Below are 21,367 nucleotides of genomic sequence, written 5' to 3'. Positions count from 1 at the left end.
AATTGTGTGAATTATATATTGTCATGTTTGTGTGATGATTTGTAATAAACATGGCCTTTTTTACCCACAGCTCTGGTCGTCAAGTATTGATTTGTGGGTTTGGATGGGGGCGGAGCCGGGAGCCAACCTGGGGGGTACAGGTCCTATCCTACACTTTCTCAGCGCGAGCAGCTAAGGGCATTGTTCAACCCCCTCTTCCTTATTCACAGATGCCCCTCCTCTCCAAGGTATCCACCTGGCACACACAATTGGCACCACCCCTTGTCAGATCCTGCCATCTAATGCCCATATGTTATGCCAATTGCTTCCTTAATCTTGCTCTATCGTCTATCGCCCCAGGGCTTAACTTGGGGAGGGGAGGTACATAAGAACGGATCAGCACTAGATAGTCCCACCCACTTCCTGCCAACCAAAAACTGCTACCACTAGATCGACACAATTTATTTCCAGCTCTGCTGCTATTTAAAATGTCCATTCTCTGCCCAGATGAAACTGACATTAGCAGTGAGGTAGCGGAGGAAATGTGACATTTGCCTTCCTCTTTCCTCGTTCACTTCATTTACTTTTTTATCAGATTTTTCTCTAGCTCCATCTCTGTTGTCAGGGGCATCATCGTCTACTATCCAATACCTCACTCGAGTCTGCCTGATGAAACTGACGATGGCCCAATGAGAGTTAACAGGGAAAGTCAATTGGGTGCAATACATTAGTGTCTAATATGTCCTTCCCCACCTCCGAATAAACAAGCCAATAGATTCTTCAAACACCATAGCATTTACTTTGCTTGTGTTTTCTGTCTGTCTGCTCCCCTCGCAGTGAGAAGGGCTGACAGTGAAAAGGTGCCTGCTCCCTGTTTGTGTACATATTTTTAAGTCTCGACTAGACATGTTGAGTTCAATCGGTGGGCCTCAGCCCGCCCATAGGCTTACTATGTGCTCGCTCCATCAGTCTCATATCCTTTGTCCTAATTTTTTCAAGGCATAAATGCATCATGCCTTCTATTGTGCTTAGCCCGTCCCCAGAGCATGAACCAAGTACTTGTGTACATCTACTGCTTCCGTTTTAGGAGCTACTTTTTTCTTTCTTTGTATTTGAGCACTCCACATTAGTGCTCGTGATTTTACAAACTCCGTCTCCTCCCACCCAGACTTCATTTCAAACTGTCCCCTTTTTTCCCTTTGTGTTCTTTGTTAAATAACGTCCGGATTTCAGTATATCAAACAAAAGTAAAAGGATCATCACTATTTCAACAATATTGGTCTGTGTTTTGCATGGTAACTAGTCACAATATCGAATTTTTAATATCAATATACAATAATATGGAGTTTAGTATATTGGCAATACTAAAATATCGATGTTATATCTATCGATGTTATAAATATAGTTTTTTTTTATCAAAGTATAAAAGATCAAATCAAAAATATCGTTATTTAAAAATATCGTTTGTTAGTGTTGTTAAAAATATTGAAAAAATATAGAATGTATAAAATATCGTTTTTAAAAAAGATATCGCCATAGTATTATTTTATATTAAAATGTTGTTTTTTATGTAATAATAGTTGTAGTACATTGTCAAAAAAAAAATGTAATATAAATTTAGCAGCGGGATGTTGGGTTTTTAGGGGATAAGGGTGGGGAGTGTTTTAAAATAATTGTAATTTTTTTTATTAAAGATTTGAGATTTTTAATTATGAAATGTTGTTTTAGGAGTGTGATGTGTTTGTAAGGGACAAGGGTGGTGAGTGTTTTAAAAAAAAATGTGAATTACATTTTGAAATTTTACAATGAATTTATAGAAAAATAATTTAAAAAATGGATTAGGAATTTTGTGCTTTTAGGGGTTAACGGTGGGGAGTTACTTTAAAAAAAATACAATTTAAAAAAAATATTTTTAATTTAAATAATAAAAAAGAAGATATAGAGTTATTTGCAATGGGATGTTGGGTTTATAGTGGATGATGTTGGAGAGAAATGACATTGTTATACAAAATCTAAAATTTAAATTGCAATCAAAATATTTTTTGACAAAATTTTTTATTTATAATTGTAAATTTGTGTTTATAGTGATGAGAAATGAAGAACTTTTTGGGCCTCATGAGGCATTTTTCTCCCACTGCCGGTCTGCCAGAACTGATCTGCTTCGCAGCCCACTGTTTCTTCTCCTCCTCCCCCATTCCCTCTATCCTCTTTTGGAGACTTGCTTTTCTATGTTTGACTATGCAACTGTAACTAATGTAACTATGCAAAACTGCTAATCTTGCTTTTCCTGGTCGCAGAGTCCTGAGCAACGTGGCTGATGCCCGGTGGAGCTGCTAGACAGCTATAGAGGAGATTGGCCCTGGTTCATCTCCTCGGCTATCACCTACCCAGCCAGACATTGGGCATAGTTCTCCCTGTTCTCCCCGTCTTCCCGCTGTGTCTCCTTCCTCCCCCTCCCTCCGACAAAATACTGTAACATTGTTTTTTATTTTTCCTTTGTATTACTATGCTCTTGTAACGGATGTAATATGTAACTTGAAACTCAATGATCCTCATGTAAAGCGCTCTGATACCTCCGGGTCTAGCCAGTGCTATATAAAATTCTTTAAATAAATAAATGAGTGTTTTGAAAAATATTGAAATATTTCATTTCATTTAAATTAAAAAAAATAATTATAAAACATTTTTTAAAATTAATATTGAATAATTACTAAGGGTAGTTTTTATAAATTTATTCGATTTTTATTTTAAAATGTTATTATTTTTAAATAGTTAAGTAAAAATAATGTTATAACTATTGGTGAAAAAAATTAATTTAAATGTGGATTAATGCATTATATTCAGTCTATGAGTTTGAGTTAATAATTTTGATGTAATTTATAAAATATAAAATTTAATGTCCAGCAACTTCCCTGACTTAATACTGTATGGAGTGGGAATAGTAAATTATATAGGTCTAGGTGCCGATCACGATCCGGTAAAAAATTCCCCCGTGCGACTCATATCGGGTCTTTTTACCGTACGAATCGTACAAGTGCCGTACGAACTGGCAATCACGATTCGCATGGTAAAAAGTCCATACGAACCGCACCGGGAATCATTCCCCACACGTCCTCGGGTCGGAAAATGTGTCCGACACGTCCTCGGACGATTTACCTTACAAACGTAAAAATCCAAGTCCGACCGAGGAATCACGATCCATCCCGTGCGTCCGAGCCTACAACCGTATGGAAAAAACACCGTCCGCACCGAACACCTATAGCAACCATGGAGACATGTGCCCGCATACGCGCCCAACACTCCCCCCAGCCCCCGTACGTCCGACACGTACCCCCCGTATATGTATACCCCCACCCGTCTAGGTACACCCCAGTACGTTCCAGTCGTACCCCCACCCCAGTACGTGTCGTACCACCGTCAATGTACACCCCCCCACCCCTGTACGTGTCGTACCACCGTCTATGTACACCCCAGTACGTTCCAGTCGCACCCCCACCCCAGTACGTGTCGTACCCCCCGTGTACCTACACCCCAGTACGTTCGAGCCACACCCCCACCCCAGTACGTGTCATAGCCCCGTCTACCTACACCCCAGTACGTTCCAGTCGTACCCCCACCCCAGTACGTGTCGTACCCCCCGTGTACCTACACCCCAGTACGTTCGAGCCACACCCCCACCCCAGTACGTGTCATAGCCCCGTCTACCTACACCCCAGTACGTTCCAGTCGTACCCCCACCCCAGTACGTGTCGTACCCCCCGTGTACCTACACCCCAGTACGTTCGAGCCACACCCCCACCCCAGTACGTGTCATAGCCCCGTCTACCCACACCCCAGTACGTTCCAGTAGTACCCCCACCACAGTACGTGTCGTACCACCGTGTACCTACACCCCAGTACGTTCCAGTCGTACCCCCACCCCAGTACGTGTCGTACCACCGTCAATGTACACCCCCCACCCCTGTACGTGTCGTACCACCGTCAATGTACACCCCCCCACCCCTGTACGTGTCGTACCACCGTCTATGTACACCCCCCCACCCCTGTACGTGTCGTACCACCGTCTATGCACACCCCAGTACGTTCCAGTCGTACCCCCACCCCAGTACGTGTCGTACCACCGTCAATGTACACCCCCCCACCCCTGTACGTGTCGTACCACCGTCTATGTACACCCCAGTACGTTCCAGTCGTACCCCCACCCCAGTACGTGTCGTACCACCGTCAATGTACACCCCCCCACCCCTGTACGTGTCGTACCACCGTCAATGTACACCCCCCCACCCCTGTACGTGTCGTACCACCGTCTATGTACACCCCAGTACGTTCCAGTCGTACCCCCACCCCAGTACGTGTCGTACCACCGTCAATGTACACCCCCCCACCCCTGTACGTGTCGTACCACCGTCAATGTACACCCCCCACCCCTGTACGTGTCGTACCCCCGTGTACCTACACCCCAGTACGTGCGAGCCACACCCCCACCCCAGGACGTGTCATAGCCCCGTCTACCCACACCCCAGTACGTTCCAGTCGTACCCCCACCCCAGTACGTGTCGTACCACCGTCAATGTACACCCCCCCACCCCAGTACGTGTCGTACCACCGTCCATGTACACCCCCCCCTGTACGTGTCGTACCCCCCGTGTACCTACACCCCAGTACGTGCGAGCCACACCCCCACCCCAGGACGTGTCATAGCCCCGTCTACCCACACCCCAGTACGTTCCTGTTGTACCCCCACCCCAGTACGTGTCGTACCACCGTCAATGTACACCCCCCCACCCCAGTACGTGTCGTACCCCCGTATACCTACACCCCAGTACGTGCGAGCCACACCCCCACCCCAGGACGTGTCATAGCCCCGTCCACCCACACCCCAGTACGTTCCAGTCGTACCCCCACCCCAGTACGTGTCGTACCCCCGTGTACCTACACCCCAGTACGTGCGAGCCACACCCCCACCCCAGGACGTGTCATAGCCCCGTCTACCCACACCCCAGTACGTTCCAGTCGTACCCCCACCCCAGTACGTGTCGTACCACCGTCAATGTACACCCCCCCACCCCAGTACGTGTCGTACCACCGTCCATGTACACCCCCCCCCTGTACGTGTCGTACCCCCCCGTGTACCTACACCCCAGTACGTGCGAGCCACACCCCCACCCCAGGACGTGTCATAGCCCCGTCCACCCACACCCCAGTACGTTCCAGTCGTACCCCCACCCCAGTACGTGTCGTACCCCCCGTGTACCTACACCCCAGTACGTGCGAGCCACACCCCCACCCCAGGACGTGTCATAGCCCCGTCTACCCACACCCCAGTACGTTCCAGTCGTACCCCCACCCCAGTACGTGTCGTACCACCGTCAATGTACACCCCCCACCCCAGTACGTGTCGTACCACCGTCCATGTACACCCCCCCCCCTGTACGTGTCGTACCCCCCCGTGTACCTACACCCCAGTACGTGCGAGCCACACCCCCACCCCAGGACGTGTCATAGCCCCGTCTACCCACACCCCAGTACGTTCCAGTCGTACCCCCACCCCAGTACGTTCCTGGCGCACCCCCAACACAACCTCCTAAGTACGGAGCGCACCCCATGCCCCAACATCACAACCGCATGTACGAGTCGTACAAAGCCACACACAAGGACCAAATCGTACAACCAAATGGCCCATGTACACACCGTACACACGCTCAAAACGCACGTACACAACAAGGACAAAACAAAACAACTCAACAATACACCATTCGAAAGGCACACAGCCACTAAACATGGCCAACAACCACTAAAATAACACAATCACTGACCTGCAACTGTCAAAAACAAACAGAGGCCCAATACACCACCACTCCTTATAACACACCCACCCAAAATTCAAACACTGCCACACCCACCCATGGACCAATAAAAAGGGCCCACACACACAAACCATGAGCCTTTGCAACAGACCCACTGCTGCCAGACACCACAGAACCAGACTACAAGCGACACCACATCTTACACTTGCACACCTTCACACGACCACCCTCACAAACACCCTCTCATCACATTCACACACACACACAACCATCCACACCCCCCCCCAACATCCACACACCCCCCACACCCACACCATCCCCACCCACACCCCTCACCATGCCCACTACCAAGAATCCAAAGTTCAGTCACCGAGAGTTGGAGGTCCTTGTTGATCAAATCCTCAGAGTCGAGCCACAGATCTTTGGAACATTGGTCAGAAGCACCAGCCAGGCAGCCAAAACAGCCATGTGGCAGACCATCGTCGATGCTGTGAATGCTGTTGCGGACACCAGGAGGACCAAGCAGGATTGCCAGAACAGGTGGTACGATCTGCGGAGGAGGGTCAGAGCCAAGAGACAGGAGGAACACGACCAGGCCAACGCCACCGGAGGAGGGCCCTCCCGCAGACCCGTACAATACCATCCCTGGGAGGAGAGGGTGATGGCCATACTGCCGGTGGAGGCAGTTGAAGGAGTAGAAGGACTCCGAGACCCGGGTGAGTACACAAACAACGCACCTCACATGGGGGGAACTGCAACCACAACCAAAATTAATAACAGGCACGCAACCACCACAAGCCATCGCATTACTCAACCACACTCCATGAGCAGGCACATGCCACTGCTGCCACCATGCCCCATGCACCCAGCTGGACAATGTCAAGTCACAGGCCACAGAAGACAACAACACATGACACGGTAACCCGGATGTCGGGAGGCTGGGCACCAAGAATCACATAGTGCGACTCCAAAGCAGACAACAATGCCCTCTGCCCATATGGCCTAGGTCACAGCCAGACAAACACTGTGTCCCAACACAGGAATGACTTGCCAGCAAATGGCGGACGCCTTGCATCAACACATGGGGGTGAAGGCACTGTTTTGCACATGCCAGCAGCTAATGAACAGCCAACAGTGTGAAAGAGTGGCAGCACACACCACCACAGCAGCAGCGCACAGACACACAGCAGACAAAATGGGTGCCTGGAGATCAGAAACAAACTCACATCAACAGGCCAAGGGCCACTCAAAGATCTGCTAACAGTGTGTGCCCAGGAAGCTGGGCCAAGGTGACAGAGGGTGACACACGGAGGGAGGGAGAGGGGGACACAGAGGGAGGGAGAGGGGGACTGAGAGGGAGGGAGACGGACAGAGGGAGGAGGCTGACACACAGAGGGAGGGAGAGGGGGACAGAGAGGGAGGGAGAGGGGACAGAGAGGGAGGGAGACACAGGAAGATGGACAGAGGGAGGAGGCTGACACACAGAGGGAGGGAGAGGGGGACAGAGAGGGAGGGAGAGGGGGATAGAGAGGGAGGGAGACACAGGAAGATGGACAGAGGGAGGAGGCTGACACACAGAGGGAGGGAGAGGGGGACAGAGAGGGAGGGAGAGGGGGACACAGAGGGAGGGAGAGGGGGACAGAGAGGGAGGGAGAGGGGGACAGAGAGGGAGGGAGAGGGGGACTGAGAGGGAGGGAGACGGACAGAGGGAGGAGGCTGACACACAGAGGGAGGGAGAGGGGGACAGAGAGGGAGGGAGAGGGGGACAGAGAGGGAGGGAGACACAGGAAGATGGACAGAGGGAGGAGGCTGACACACAGAGGGAGGGAGAGGGGGACAGAGAGGGAGGGAGAGGGGGACAGAGAGGGAGGGAGACACAGGAAGATGGACAGAGGGAGGAGGCTGACACACAGAGGGAGGGAGAGGGGGACAGAGAGGGAGGGAGAGGGGGACAGAGAGGGAGGGAGACACAGGAAGATGGACAGAGGGAGGAGGCTGACACACAGAGGGAGGGAGAGGGGGACAGAGAGGGAGGGAGAGGGGGACAGAGAAGGAGGGAGACACAGGGAGAGCAAATCAGTCCTGTGGTGTGTGGGAATGTCTGCTCGTCAGCAGGTGGACTGCGTGCATGTAGACAAGGGTGGCCAGTGCCAGAACCCCCCCTCTTCATCATGGCAAAACGCAGGGCCATGTCACAACCTGTACACGAGCACAAGGACAGCCACCTGCATCATATGAGTGTGTGGATCCACTCCATGTGCACATGTACAGTGCTACAAGGAAGGCGCAAATGCATAGCTCGGCACACATGCACACTCCACTGCTGACTGCAGTCACACTTGACGCAGCAAGTAAGACTGTGCCACACATAGTTAAAGGGGCCAAATTGGTGCCCAAGGGACACACACATGCACAAGTGCACTGTGAGTGGAATGCAAGACAGATCCTAATTCCAAGAGGAAATGTGCCAACTTTGTAACGGATGAAACATGGATGTTGCATGGATCAAAATTAACATTTTCTCTCTCACACACAGGTCAACGTCGTGCTGCACCCCCCAACACTGGGGGGGAACACTCACAGGACCCAGATCTGCAGGAGACCGATCCCACCGGCAGCGACCACTCTCACCACTCTGCGGACGACCCCGACCGACCTGGCCCCTCTGGTGTCCAACCACCTGCAGCACCTGCGTCAGGTACAACCGTGCCAACCACCACCCCCACTCCTGCCACATCCCAGGAGACACCCAGGATCCCTGCCCCAACACCACAATGCAGCCAGGCTCGCCAGGAGGGACACGGTGTCCCGGGCACCCAGGAGGAGGCAGGCGACAACGCCAATGCCACCCCTCAGGGGTCCCGGAGACCCGATGTGCCCACAAGTGCAGGCCAGGCGCAAGTGGGCAGGGGTGGTGGGAGTGGAGGACGGCGGAGGCGCGAGCCTGACCAGTTGGCTGGGGATCCGGTATTTTCACATGTCCGTAACATCCTGGACTCATACCGGCAGGACACCACGGGCATGGCCCAGGTTGTGTCCGTCCTCGAGGGGATCAAGGTCCAGCAGGCCCAGCAACATGCGGAGCTAATAGCCTGTCTACAGCTACACCAACGGAGGATGGAGGACAGACAGGCTGAGCAAGTGACGGCGTCCCAGGGGATTCACGCTGAACTCCGTCGGATGGCCGACACCATGGCCGACCCTCCCTGTGCCAGAAGGCGGAGAACATCACCACCCACAGGGAGGGATCATGAGGAGGAGGAGGAAACATCCGACGGAGCATCCCAGACGTCGTCACGGCCTGCTGCTGAGGTTCCCCGCAGGAAGCCGGGTCGTCCACGGAAAGGACCGTGAGGGTGGCTGCTACATCACCATCTCCCAGGACACCTGGCCTGGCACCTGGCCCACTGGAGCAACAGCATCACAGCATCAAGAGACATTCTCTGCCACATGGCCCTGCTGGTCACTGGCTGACCAATGTTGACAAAGACTGTGGCATGGACTCTGAGGATTTCCAATGGCAAGGACACCAACTCCCCTACTGAACTTTGGATTCCCTAATCCCGGAAAGCCCCTCACTTTGTCCCCCCCCCCCCCATAATAAATCACACTATTAAGAGTAGATGCCTGCTGGTAGCATTATTACCTAACATGTGTCTTGTACAGTCTAAACATGCCTGAGTCATCTGTTCACTTCAACCATCCACACCCTGGGGCCTGAGTCTGGCACAGGACACATGGGTCACAGTTTATTAGGCAAGACAGACATGGAGCACCATACACACCCGTGATGGTCAGAACCAGCTGAGGGGGTGGCCGAACAACCGTGCTGACAGACACATTGAGTACAGCAACAGTCATGCGCAGAGGTCAGGGATCCTGGCCCGTGTCCTGGGGGGCACCCAGGTACGTGTAGACAGGTGGCAGAACCATGTCCTGCAAGCTTGAGTCCGGTGGATGCAGAGAATGGGGGCCTGGACAACGTTGGATGCATGGGGATGGCACATGTCACACTACCCACACAGTCATGGACATCATGCCCAATACACAGTCTCAGCACACACACACAGCTTGCATCTTGCCACTCGACACATTGACACATAGCCACAATCTGGGAATACCATGCCAGACATGCAGGATGCACCGTGCCAACACACCAGCATTGACTGAGAAGAGGCACCTTGGAGGCATAGGGACACCTTTAATAGTCATGTTTTTGGGATTGCAGAGGCAACTTGAAGTACACATGAACACATCATGTGGAGTAACATGTGGCTCACACACTGGCACCCCCCTTCTGCAGCACAAATGCGTGATAGCCATGGAACTGGCACACAAGTGTCGGCTAACAGCTAAATACCCACAGCTGCTCACGGAGAGACTGCCATACACCATACATCCGCTGATGTGGAAGTCCCACGCCATGTCAAGACAATGTTAACCGTATGTGTCCGAGGGCAGTGTCACACACATTGATGCCTTCATCACAATCCACTATCCCATCACTGATGACTGACAACCAGGCAGCCCATCTATTCAGGTGTACCCAGCTGCATGTTGTGTCCCATGGGGATGCCACATGTCTGCAGAGGAACCAAACCCCGACCTGGCCAGTGTGCACACATCGTGAACAACTGCCACACCCAATACACCCCAGATGCATCCCTTACCCCATGGAGACTTCCAAACGTGTCCGTGCCTGTAACGCTGAGTCAGCCCACGATGCCATGTCCATGAGGAATAGCAGTGCCACAACAATGCAACCAGAAGACGGCATGCGCAGGTACCTGGGGAAGAGAGACACACAAGAAGTCAGCCACAAAGAGCACAGCCACTTGCATGTGCATTGACTCGACACATGTATGGATGAAAAAATGCTAGGTCACAATTATGAGTGGGGAAATACTACCATCACTGCCACCATCACTCCAGTGACACACCCACGCACACCTCTGACTCACGTGCCATACATGCAGGTGGAGACACGCATCACAACACATGCCACACGGGGACCAAGGCGTGCACACTCAGACACTGGTACTCACCACTAAGCAAAGAAGTCGCGTATGAGCCGAGTCCGGATGTCCTCTTGCGGCTCCACATCCTCCACATCACTAGCCCCATTGCCAAGCCCTTCGTCCTCCACGGGTGGATGGTCCTCGTCATGTTGATTCAGGATGAGTGGCACAGCTCTTTCAACTGCCATGTTGTGCAGCATGCAGCAGACCATGAAGATCTTGCAAACCTTTGCCGGGGCATATGGGAGTGCGCCGCCGGTCTTGTGGAGGCACCGGAATCGGCTCTTCAGCATGCCAAACGTCCTCTCTATCACTCGCCTTGTCCGGCCATGGGCGGTGTTGTAGCGGAGCTGGGCCGGCGTGATGGGGTTGCGGAGAGGTGTCAGCAGCCAAGGCATGTTGGGATAGCCAGCGTCCCCTAAATGGAAAGCACATGGATATCGTTAGAACTGGCGAAGCGGTAGTGCTGCTCGGCCAAACAGAATACAGGACAGACAGACTGTACCCACCAACAACACATGCTCGTTCGTTGCGCAGCTGCATCATCATATCAGGCATCCCGCTACGCCTCATGATGTAGGCATCGTGTGCTGATCCTGGGAAACGAGCACAGACATGTGAAATCACCATGTTGGACAGACACACCACAAGGGCATTGATGGAGTGGTAGTGCTTCCGATTGCGGTACGCCACCTCCCGTGCGTGTGGTGGTACCAAACCTACATGTGTCCCATCTATGGACCCAATGACATGGGGCATCCCTCCCAGGGCATAGAAACCACGCTTGACCTCAGTCATCTGTTCAGGGGTTGGGAACTTGATGAAGTCATCCAGGTGAATCAACATGGCCTCCAAGAAATCATGCAGCACACCGCTGAACATGCTCTGGGACATGCCACCAACATGAGCTATGGTATTTTGGAAGGTACCCGTGGCAAGGAAATGTAGGGCAGCCATTACCTTCAGCTGGGGTGTCAGTGCCGTAGGATACCTGTGCTGCGGTTGCAGGTGTGGTGCCAGTCTCGCCATCAGCTCCAGAATCAACGGTTGGGTGAAGCGGTAGAGCCGGATCCTGTCATTCTCCTGCATGGTGGCCAAGTCTGGAATTCTTCGGGCAACAGGAGGCGCTCTGCAGTAATTTGGAAGTGACAAGGAAGAGTGAGTGCACTACGAGAACAACTCATGTCTACTGAGCACATGTAAATCTGGCAATACACACATGCCACATAGGGAGTCAGGCATGTGCTACATGCCCAGGACACGTATGGATGCAAGGTGACACTCCTTCCAAGACCCAGCTACACACGGTGATTGAGAACCTCCCCATGCCACGCCATGGAAATAGCTGTGTCCCAGTGCAAGTGCACTGCCCGACGCAAGACAGGAGTGACATACACCCACACATCAGCAGAAGTGGGATGCCGATTGCAGAGACTGGCAGCGGAACACTTGAGCCACAGGTCACATGACATTACACTAGTCCAGCCCACACACCTTGCCATGAAGGTGCACATGTCATGACTCACCACACATTCCTTGTGAGTTTGCTGACATGGCCTTGTCACGCTACTCCGTGTCCCTTGCATACATGTGCACCTCACATCCGAGAACACATGTGGCATGGTGTTGGGAACAGTGTGCAATGACAATCTACACACAGCCACATGTTGGTTGCTGCAACGGCTGCAGCTTTTGAGGGTGCTACAACATCAACCTGATGTAAATCCCGGACACATATATGGCATAGTCACATTGTGCACTGTGGGTAGTGATAAGTCATGTGTCATGACCCCTGTACCTGGCATCATGGGACACTTCCGTGTGTTGGTGTCGGTGCCATGCCAGTGACGCTCACCCCAAGTGCGCAGTCCCACATGCACACATGTCGAAGGAGTCAAGGGCATGCCTGGCACACATTGCACCCTCACACAGTACACATGTACACATCTCATCATACATCTGGTGCCTTCTCCACTCAGGAGGCATGTTCCACATCACAGCCTGTGACACCTGTGCCCCACACATGTGGTAATGCACAGACGATGCCTTGATGTCCATTCCTGGACAAGTATGTCCATCCATGGACAAGTATGTCCGCCCTATTCCTACATGTGTGTCGCCTATCACCACAGTGATGTGTAAAATCCGCCGTACTGCTGCTGAGAGGGCCTGTGCATGTTCCCAAATCACTGTGGGAGTGCTGCCGTATGTGTACCCATCGTGATGGCGAGCGTAGATGCGAGTGTACGGTCCGTGCCACTACGGGTACGCATACGCATGCAGACCCATAGTGATGGAGAGCGTAAATGTGAGTGTACGGTCCGTACCACTACGAGTACGCATACGCGTGCAGACCCATAGTGATAGAGAGCGTAGATGCGAGTGTACGGCCCTATCACTATGGGTCTGCACGCGTATGCGTACCCGTAGTGGTACGGACCGTACACTCGCATCTACGCTCACTATCACTATGGGTCTGCACGCGTATGCGTACCCGTAGTGGTACGGACCGTACACTCGCATCTACGCTCACTATCACTATGGGTCTGCACGGGTATGCGTACCCGTAGTGGTACGGACCGTACACTCGCATCTACGCTCACTATCACTACGAGTACGCATACGCGTACAGACCCATAGTGATGGAGAGCGTAGATGCGAGTGTACGGTCCGTACCACTACGGGTACGCATACGCGTGCAGACCCATAGTGATAGTGAGCGTAGATGCGAGTGTACGGTCCGTACCACTACGGGTACGCATACGCGTGCAGACCCATAGTGATAGTGAGCGTAGATGCGAGTGTACGGTCCGTACCACTACGGGTACGCATACGCGTGCAGACCCATAGTGATGGAGAGCGTAAATGTGAGTGTACGGTCCGTACCACTACGAGTACGCATACGCGTGCAGACCCATAGTGATAGAGAGCGTAGATGCGAGTGTACGGCCCTATCACTATGGGTCTGCACGCGTATGCGTACCCGTAGTGGTACGGACCGTACACTCGCATCTACGCTCTCCATCACTATGGGTCTGCACGCGTATGCGTACTCGTAGTGATAGTGAGCGTAGATGCGAGTGTACGGTCCGTACCACTACGGGTACGCATACGCGTGCAGACCCATAGTGATAGTGAGCGTAGATGCGAGTGTACGGTCCGTACAACTACGGGTACGCATACGCGTGCAGACCCATAGTGATAGTGAGCGTAGATGCGAGTGTACGGTCCGTACCACTACGGGTACGCATACGCGTGCAGACCCATAGTGATGGAGAGGGTAGGCATGCATGTACGGGCCGTTGCCATGCATTTGGGGTGCCCTAGGGCCCCCACACGCACCGTACCTGTGTGTGATGCTCCAAATTACATAGGGGACAAGTATTAAGGCCTACATGCATGCTGGTTGTCATGGAGACCAAGTTCAAAATTCGAAATTGTTCTGGAAGGTGCACAGCAGAAGTCAGTTGGAATTTGTCTACTTTGTTGCAATGTGTTTGTGGGGCTGACATCATGCAGGAGAATGAAACCGATAGAGAACACACAGACTGCTAGGTTTGTAGGGATTGGTGGAAACATAGGATGCAAATGTGAGTGACCAATCTCTCTGTACTCCTGTGCATGAGACTGGGCAGAAGGGCACATATAAGGCAGCCAGGTCCCATGAGGGAGCACTTGCCTGCACATCTTTGCATTCGTCGACCCAGCTGCTGCTACTGATTCTCTGGAACCATGTCAAGGGCTGTGGAGAGGACACAGCCATTCACCCTGGAGGAGAACATGGCTCTGCTGGATGTGATCCTCCCACAGTACCCCATGCTGTATGGGCGACCAGGGTATCAGGTGAGTGCATAGGCCACTGCCACAGACTGTCCCTATGTTGTGACTGTGACTCCTGCCATTGCGTCCAGGTGTAACACACATGCCATGTACTGTCGGGGGGGTCCCAGGGGGGGGGTGCCTGATGTCTCCCAGCAGTGCCCTGAGACAGGAGGGGTGGGGGCCTATCACTCACAGCAGTGCCCTGAGACAGGAGGGGTGGGTACAGAGTGCTCCCAGCAGTGCCCTGAGACAGGAGGGGTGGGTACAGTGTGCTCCCAGCAGTGCCCTGAGACAGGAGGGGTGTGTGCCTATCACTAACAGCAGTGCCCTGAGACAGGAGGGGTGGGTACAGAGTGCTCCCAGCAGTGCCCTGAGACAGGAGGGGTGGGTGCAGTGTGCTCCCAGCAGTGCCCTGAGACAGGAGGGGTGTGTGCCTATCACTAACAGCAGTGCCCTGAGACAGGAGGGGTGGGTACAGTGTGCTCCCAGCAGTGCCCTGAGACAGGAGGGGTGTGTGCCTATCACTAACAGCAGTGCCCTGAGACAGGAGGGGTGGGTACAGAGTGCTCCCAGCAGTGCCCTGAGACAGGAGGGGTGGGTACAGTGTGCTCCCAGCAGTGCCCTGAGACAGGAGGGGTGTGTGCCTATCACTAACAGCAGTGCCCTGAGACAGGAGGGGTGGGTACAGAGTGCTCCCAGCAGTGCCCTGAGACAGGAGGGGTGGGTGCAGTGTGCTCCCAGCAGTGCCCTGAGACAGGAGGGGTGTGTGCCTATCACTAACAGCAGTGCCCTGAGACAGGAGGGGTGGGTGTGATGCACAGTGTGAGCCTTGATCATTGATTGTGACATTGCCATCATTCCACCTGTGTACCCACTGTGGCACGTAGTGCTTTTTCCCCTCACCAGGGGATGATGTCCCTATGACAAAGGTGCAATGCGTTGGCTGCATGACATGCCGTGTTGTAACCAGCTAATTTGTACCCATATGTCTCTCTGTGACATGTGGCTGGTGTATTGATGTGGTGTCACTTGTTCTTCCTCACAGGTAGGCGCCACTGCCAAGGAGCAGATCTGGCTGACCGCCGTCAGTGCCGTGAGGCGTGTGGATGGTCGGAGGCGGAGCCTGCCCCAGGTGAGGAAACGCTGGCAGGATATCCGGTGCTGGACGCGGAGGATTGCACGGCTCCTGCTGGGGGACTCACCTGAGAGCCACAAGAACCGCGGCCGCCGCCGTCTGAGCCACCTCCACAGGCGTGTGCTGCCGGTGGTCTTTCCAGACCTGGAGAGGCGCTTACAGGCGATGCAGCAGCCGGAAGGGGGTAGGTACATGTGTGTTTGTTGTGTGTCACCGGCATTTGTAAGGGCACAGTAGCATGAATTCACTGGCAGGGTTTAAAGGTGCTGTGCAGATCCTGTTTGCCCCAGTATAGCGCTGTGCCCCTGCCACCCTTCCCCTCCTTGCAATGTGTTCCCTGGTCTGTGTGTAGTCACTCCTTCACAGGGTAATGTAGGCTGGCGCTTTGTCCACGGGAACAATGTCTGTAGCATCATGTGTGGGGGTGGTGTGTAACAGGTTGTGGGACATTGCCTGTGCACTGTCAAGTTCACTGCATGTGGGTTCCATATCAGTTGGCACTGATGCTGACTCCAGACATGGGAGTTGGTCTCTCATGTGTCATGCCTTACAGCGCGCATGTCCCATGTAGTGGCCTGTGACATGATGTGCATGAGTGTGCGATACACATAGTGCAGGGATGGTGACGTGTGTTGCAGTCATTACCATTCAGTAGCATGTAGTTGCGTGCCCACTACTGTCCCCTGGGGCACCTTTTCCTCAGTGGTGTATGTGTCATCATAAACGTGGCCACTGTCAGTGTCTACAGCGTAAGTTGTGCTCTCTGCCATTGTCCCCTGTCACCATGTATATAGACGTGCTATTTTGTACAGGTGTCCACTGTGCAGCCTGACCTGATTGTCCTTCTTCATACTCACAGTCGCCAGTGCCTGTGTGTCTTGCTATACTCATCTGAGGATGGGCACTGGTACCACATTATTTGTACAGGCGCACCTTGGCTGTTTGGCGTTCAATCTCGCTTTTTGCCTGCCCCTGTGTGTATCACCCAGACTATGAGATGTTGGTGCCACCTGTGTCTCAACAATTTGCCTCGTGTAGGGTCTTGTTGGGGCGGGCAATGCCTATGTGTTAAATCCTGATTACCACTTGCTGGGTCTGGGCAGTGTGTGATGTGTCTGGACACACACGCAATGTGCAGTGACAGAGTCATGTTGTGCATGTTTTCAGCATTACCTATGCAGCATGTGTCTCAAGTTCATGGATATGGTCCCTGGTCATCGGTATTTTCGCCAACGCTGTGTGGTGCAGATGCAGTGCTGGATTGTCCCCAGGGCCTGGGTGCTATGTCAGACTCCTTTTCCTGTGTTTAGCTATTGTCTCATGCTCTCCATGGTATTTCAGTGGCATGGTGGCTCAACCAACTGTGTGTTTCATGCCCTACATCGGTACCCTGTTCAGTAGATGTTAGGGATCTTCCTTTTCAGGCCATGCAATGTTACCTATGTGGATTGGACTCATGTGACAGATGTGTACAGATGTCTGATTATTTCTGTCTCTCCACCCTGCCCACAGCATCATCGGGGGACACGGAGGGAGACATGGACACAGACCAGGCGGAGGGACCGAGCACCAGTGCCAGCCGTGACATCGGGTCTGGCACATCGAGTGGTACAGAGGCGGAGGAGAGTGTGGCCGAGGACCTGTCGACTGGCACATCAGACTACGAAGCTGACAGGTCCGGGGACGATGTCTCCGAGTGGGCGGAGGCTGCACCAGCAGCTGACAGCGAAACAACACCTCGCACCGCCCCCTCAGTTTCCACCAGCCGCCTCCCACTTGCTCGTGTCCCTTCCCAGCGTGCCCGGTCACAGCATGTCTCCTTCCTGCCAGGCACCGCACCCCCTGCCCCTGTCTCCACTGCTGCCGCCAATGCAGAGTCTGTGGACATCCAGCGGCAACTGCAGGTTGGTCAGGCTGCGATCCTTAATGTCCTCCATGCCCACGGCAAAACCCTCACCAACATCGAGGCTTTCTTGGAGGGCATTCATTCATCGCAGGCTGACCAACGCAACTTGCTGAGGTCCATCGACTCCACACTGACTGCAGCAGTGGGTCTCCTGCAGCGCGACCTCCCCCCACCTACCCCTGCCCCATCCACACTTCCCACTCCCATGCCTGTCACACGTACACCCAGACGTCGGCATGCACCCACATCAACGGACACGGGCACCACACCAGCAGGGAAGGTCCACCGCACTCCTCCTGACACGCACACACAGGGTGAGGTAGGCACACCCACTGGGTCGGGGGGCAAACGTGTGACACGCAGCCATAGTGGGAGTCCGCATTCCACCCAGTCCACTCCCTCCAAATCCCCTCCCCTCAGCTCTCCTGGCCACATCTCCCCCAAGGACACCTTCATGGCCGCTCTGTCCCTGAGCCCCACAGTTACACCACCACGCAAGCGGTCAAGGAGGTCCCCGGTCAGGGTGGTTGAGTCTCCCCCCCTGTCTCCACCCTCCCCCGGTGGCGCTGCGACCCATCCCTCTGACCCCCCCCCCCTCCTTGGGGCCTGAGGTCCCTTCGGGTGCAGGGGACTCCCTGGAGGACCTTGCAAAGGTGTGTAGTGCCATCCTGGCCTCCGCCTTTGGCACTGACCCACCCCCTGTGGTGGAGTCCTCCATCCCTGCACCCACAACGCCGCCCCTTTGCCCTGATGTCCCTGCGGTGCCTGTTGCTTCCCCCCCCCCTGATGCCCTCACCAGTGTGGAAGACGATGCCATTTGACTGTGCAGGCAATGTAGGGGACACGCATCCCACTGTGTCCCCCATCCAGCTGAGAATCATTGACTGCCCTATGGGCTTTGTGAAGATTGAACTGCCTGCGATCCACGGACATTGTGCTCATGCTGAATAAAGCTTAATTTTGTTTTCATTATCACACTACTGCTATGCTGGTATTGGTGTTGGTGGGGCTGCTACATGGTTTTGGGTGGTGTGTAAGGGTTTGGGTGTGTGGGATGTGTAGTAGTGTACTGCTCATTGGTGGGACCCTGTGATCTGTGTGCCACCACAAGGTGTTGGCTAACTTTCTTTGTTCATGTAAGCAGTTACTGCATGGTGCACTTGTCCCAGGGTGTATTCCTTCCTCTGTGTACCCAGCTTTCTTCCCTGCAGGGTGTTCCCAATGTTTAGCGCAGAGCTGTGTCTACATGAGCTGTGTGTGTGACGGAGCCCTTCTACTTTGGCCATGCATGCAGGGCCATGTCTCCACCTGCGACAATCGTGGCATCCTTGGTGATCACTGTACTTGTGTGTGGAGTCTGTTGACATGAGTTCATGGGGACATGTTCCCTTGTAGCCAGTATGCATGTGGATGATTCTGGCCTCACACACATGTGTTACACCCCTCCTGTATCAGGGCACTGCTGGGAGTGATGGGCACCCACCCCTCCTGTCTCAGGGCACTGCTGGGAGGACTCTGCACCCACCCCTCCTGTCTCAGGGCACTGCTGGGAGGACTCCACACCCACCCCTCCTGTCTCAGGGCACTGCTGGGAGGACTCCACACCCACCCCTCCTGTCTCAGGGCACTGCTGGGAGGACTCCACACCCACCCCTCCTGTCTCAGGGCACTGCTGGGAGGACTCCACACCCACCCCTCCTGTCTCAGGGCACTGCTGGGTGGACTCTGCACACACACCTCCGATTTCAGGATATGTGCGCTTGGCACATACACGGTGGGGGTACGCACAATGCATTCGAGGTGAGGGTACGAGTCTACTGACACTGGTGTGGTGGGGGTACGCTCCGTACGTCCGCGGGTGTGGGTGCGGGTCGTACTTACACTGTTGGGCTGGGGGGTACGCTCCTTGCATTCGCGGGTGGGGGTACGGGTCGTACTTACACTGTTGGGCTGGGGGGTACGCTCCTTGCATTTGCGTGTGGGGGTACGGGTCGAACTTACACTGTTGGGGTGGGGGTACGCTCCGTACGTCCGCGGGTGGGGGTACGGGTCGTACTGACACTGTTGGCATGGGGGGTACGCTCCTTGCATTCGCGGGTGGGGGTACGGGTCGTACTGACACTGTTGGCATGGGGGGTACGCTCCTTGCATTTGCGGGTGGGGGTACGGGTCGAACTTACACTGTTGGGGTGGGGGTACGCTCCGTACGTCCGCGGGTGGGGGTACGGGTCGTACTTACACTGTTGGGCTGGGGGGTACGCTCCTTGCATTTGCGGGTGGGGGTACGGGTCGTACTTACACTGTTGGGCTGGGGGGTACGCTCCTTGCATTCGTGGGTGGGGGTTCGAGTCGTACTTACACTGTTGGCATGGGGGGTACGCTGCATGCATACGCGGGTGAGGGTACGGGTCGAACTTACACTGTTGGGGTGGGGGTACGCTCCATGCATACGCGGGTGGGGGTACGGGTCGTACTTACACTGTTGGGCTGGGGGGTACGCTCCTTGCATTCGTGGGTGGGGGTACGGGTCGTACTTACACTGTTGGGCTGGGGGGTACGCTCCTTGCATTCGCGGGTGGGGGTACGGGTCGTACTTACACTGTTGGGCTGGGGGGTACGCTCCTTGCATTTGCGGGTGGGGGTACGGGTCGTACTTACACTGTTGGGCTGGGGGGTACGCTCCTTGCATTCGTGGGTGGGGGTACGGGTCGTACTTACACTGTTGGGCTGGGGGGTACGCTCCTTGCATTCGTGGGTGGGGGTACGGGTCGTACTTACACTGTTGGGCTGGGGGGTACGCTCCTTGCATTCGTGGGTGGGGGTTCGAGTCGTACTTACACTGTTGGCATGGGATAAGGTTCAGTGTTCTTTATAAGCACTTATTTAAGGTACGGTGGAATGATACAAGGAGGTCTGGACTCAGGGGTCCCCTCGATTATAGTCTCGCAAGGTAGGGAAGGGGGTAGCGGGACAGTCTATTTACCAATCAGGTAGTTCGGATGAGATGATGATGAGCTCACAATCCTCGAGCTTGGTGGTACGGGCCGCGGCAGCGCCAGCAGGTCCCGGTGTGGATGGTCGATACAACGGGCCGCGGCAGCGCCAGCAGGTCCCCGGAAGATATACGGTCCGCGGCAGCGCCAGCAGGTCCCGGTGAGGATGGTCGTTACAACGGGCCGCGGCAGCGCCAGCAGGTCCCAGGAAGATATACGGTCCGCGGCAGCGCCAGCAGGTCCCGGTGAGGATGGTCGTTACAACGGGCCGCGGCAGCGCCAGCAGGTCCCAGGAAGATGAATGTTGCAGAAGGCCGCGGCAGCGCCAGCAGGCAGGACGATGGTTCACAAGAGCGGGCTATGGCAGCGCCAGTAGACCGTCAAGGTTGAGTTCACTCGGTGTCTCTCGACTCCAGGATACAACTGCCTTCCTGCTCCGGAGCTGCCTCAGTTATAGGGCTGGTGCCCTTTGATGTCCGGACCCTCGCACTTGGAGGTCGGAGGGCCCGGGATGAAGGTGTCCAGACACCCAGCAGGGGGTGGAGCCAGCGCCTGGGGGAGCTGGAGGCGATCGGCACCTGGCGGGGGAAGAGCTCTTGACACTTCGTTCTCCCATTGACCTGCCAAGTGGTCCGCTCACCTCCTGGGTGGATGGTGGTGCCGGAATGTCGGGGCCGGCCAGGCCCGGGGTTAGGGTCGAGGGGAGG

This window comes from Triturus cristatus, chromosome 9, assembly GCF_964204655.1.
Source record: "Triturus cristatus chromosome 9, aTriCri1.1, whole genome shotgun sequence".
Classification (NCBI taxonomy): Eukaryota; Metazoa; Chordata; class Amphibia; order Caudata; family Salamandridae; genus Triturus; species Triturus cristatus.
The sequence above is the reverse complement of the archived record's forward strand: the minus strand, read 5'-3'. Positions refer to the sequence as shown.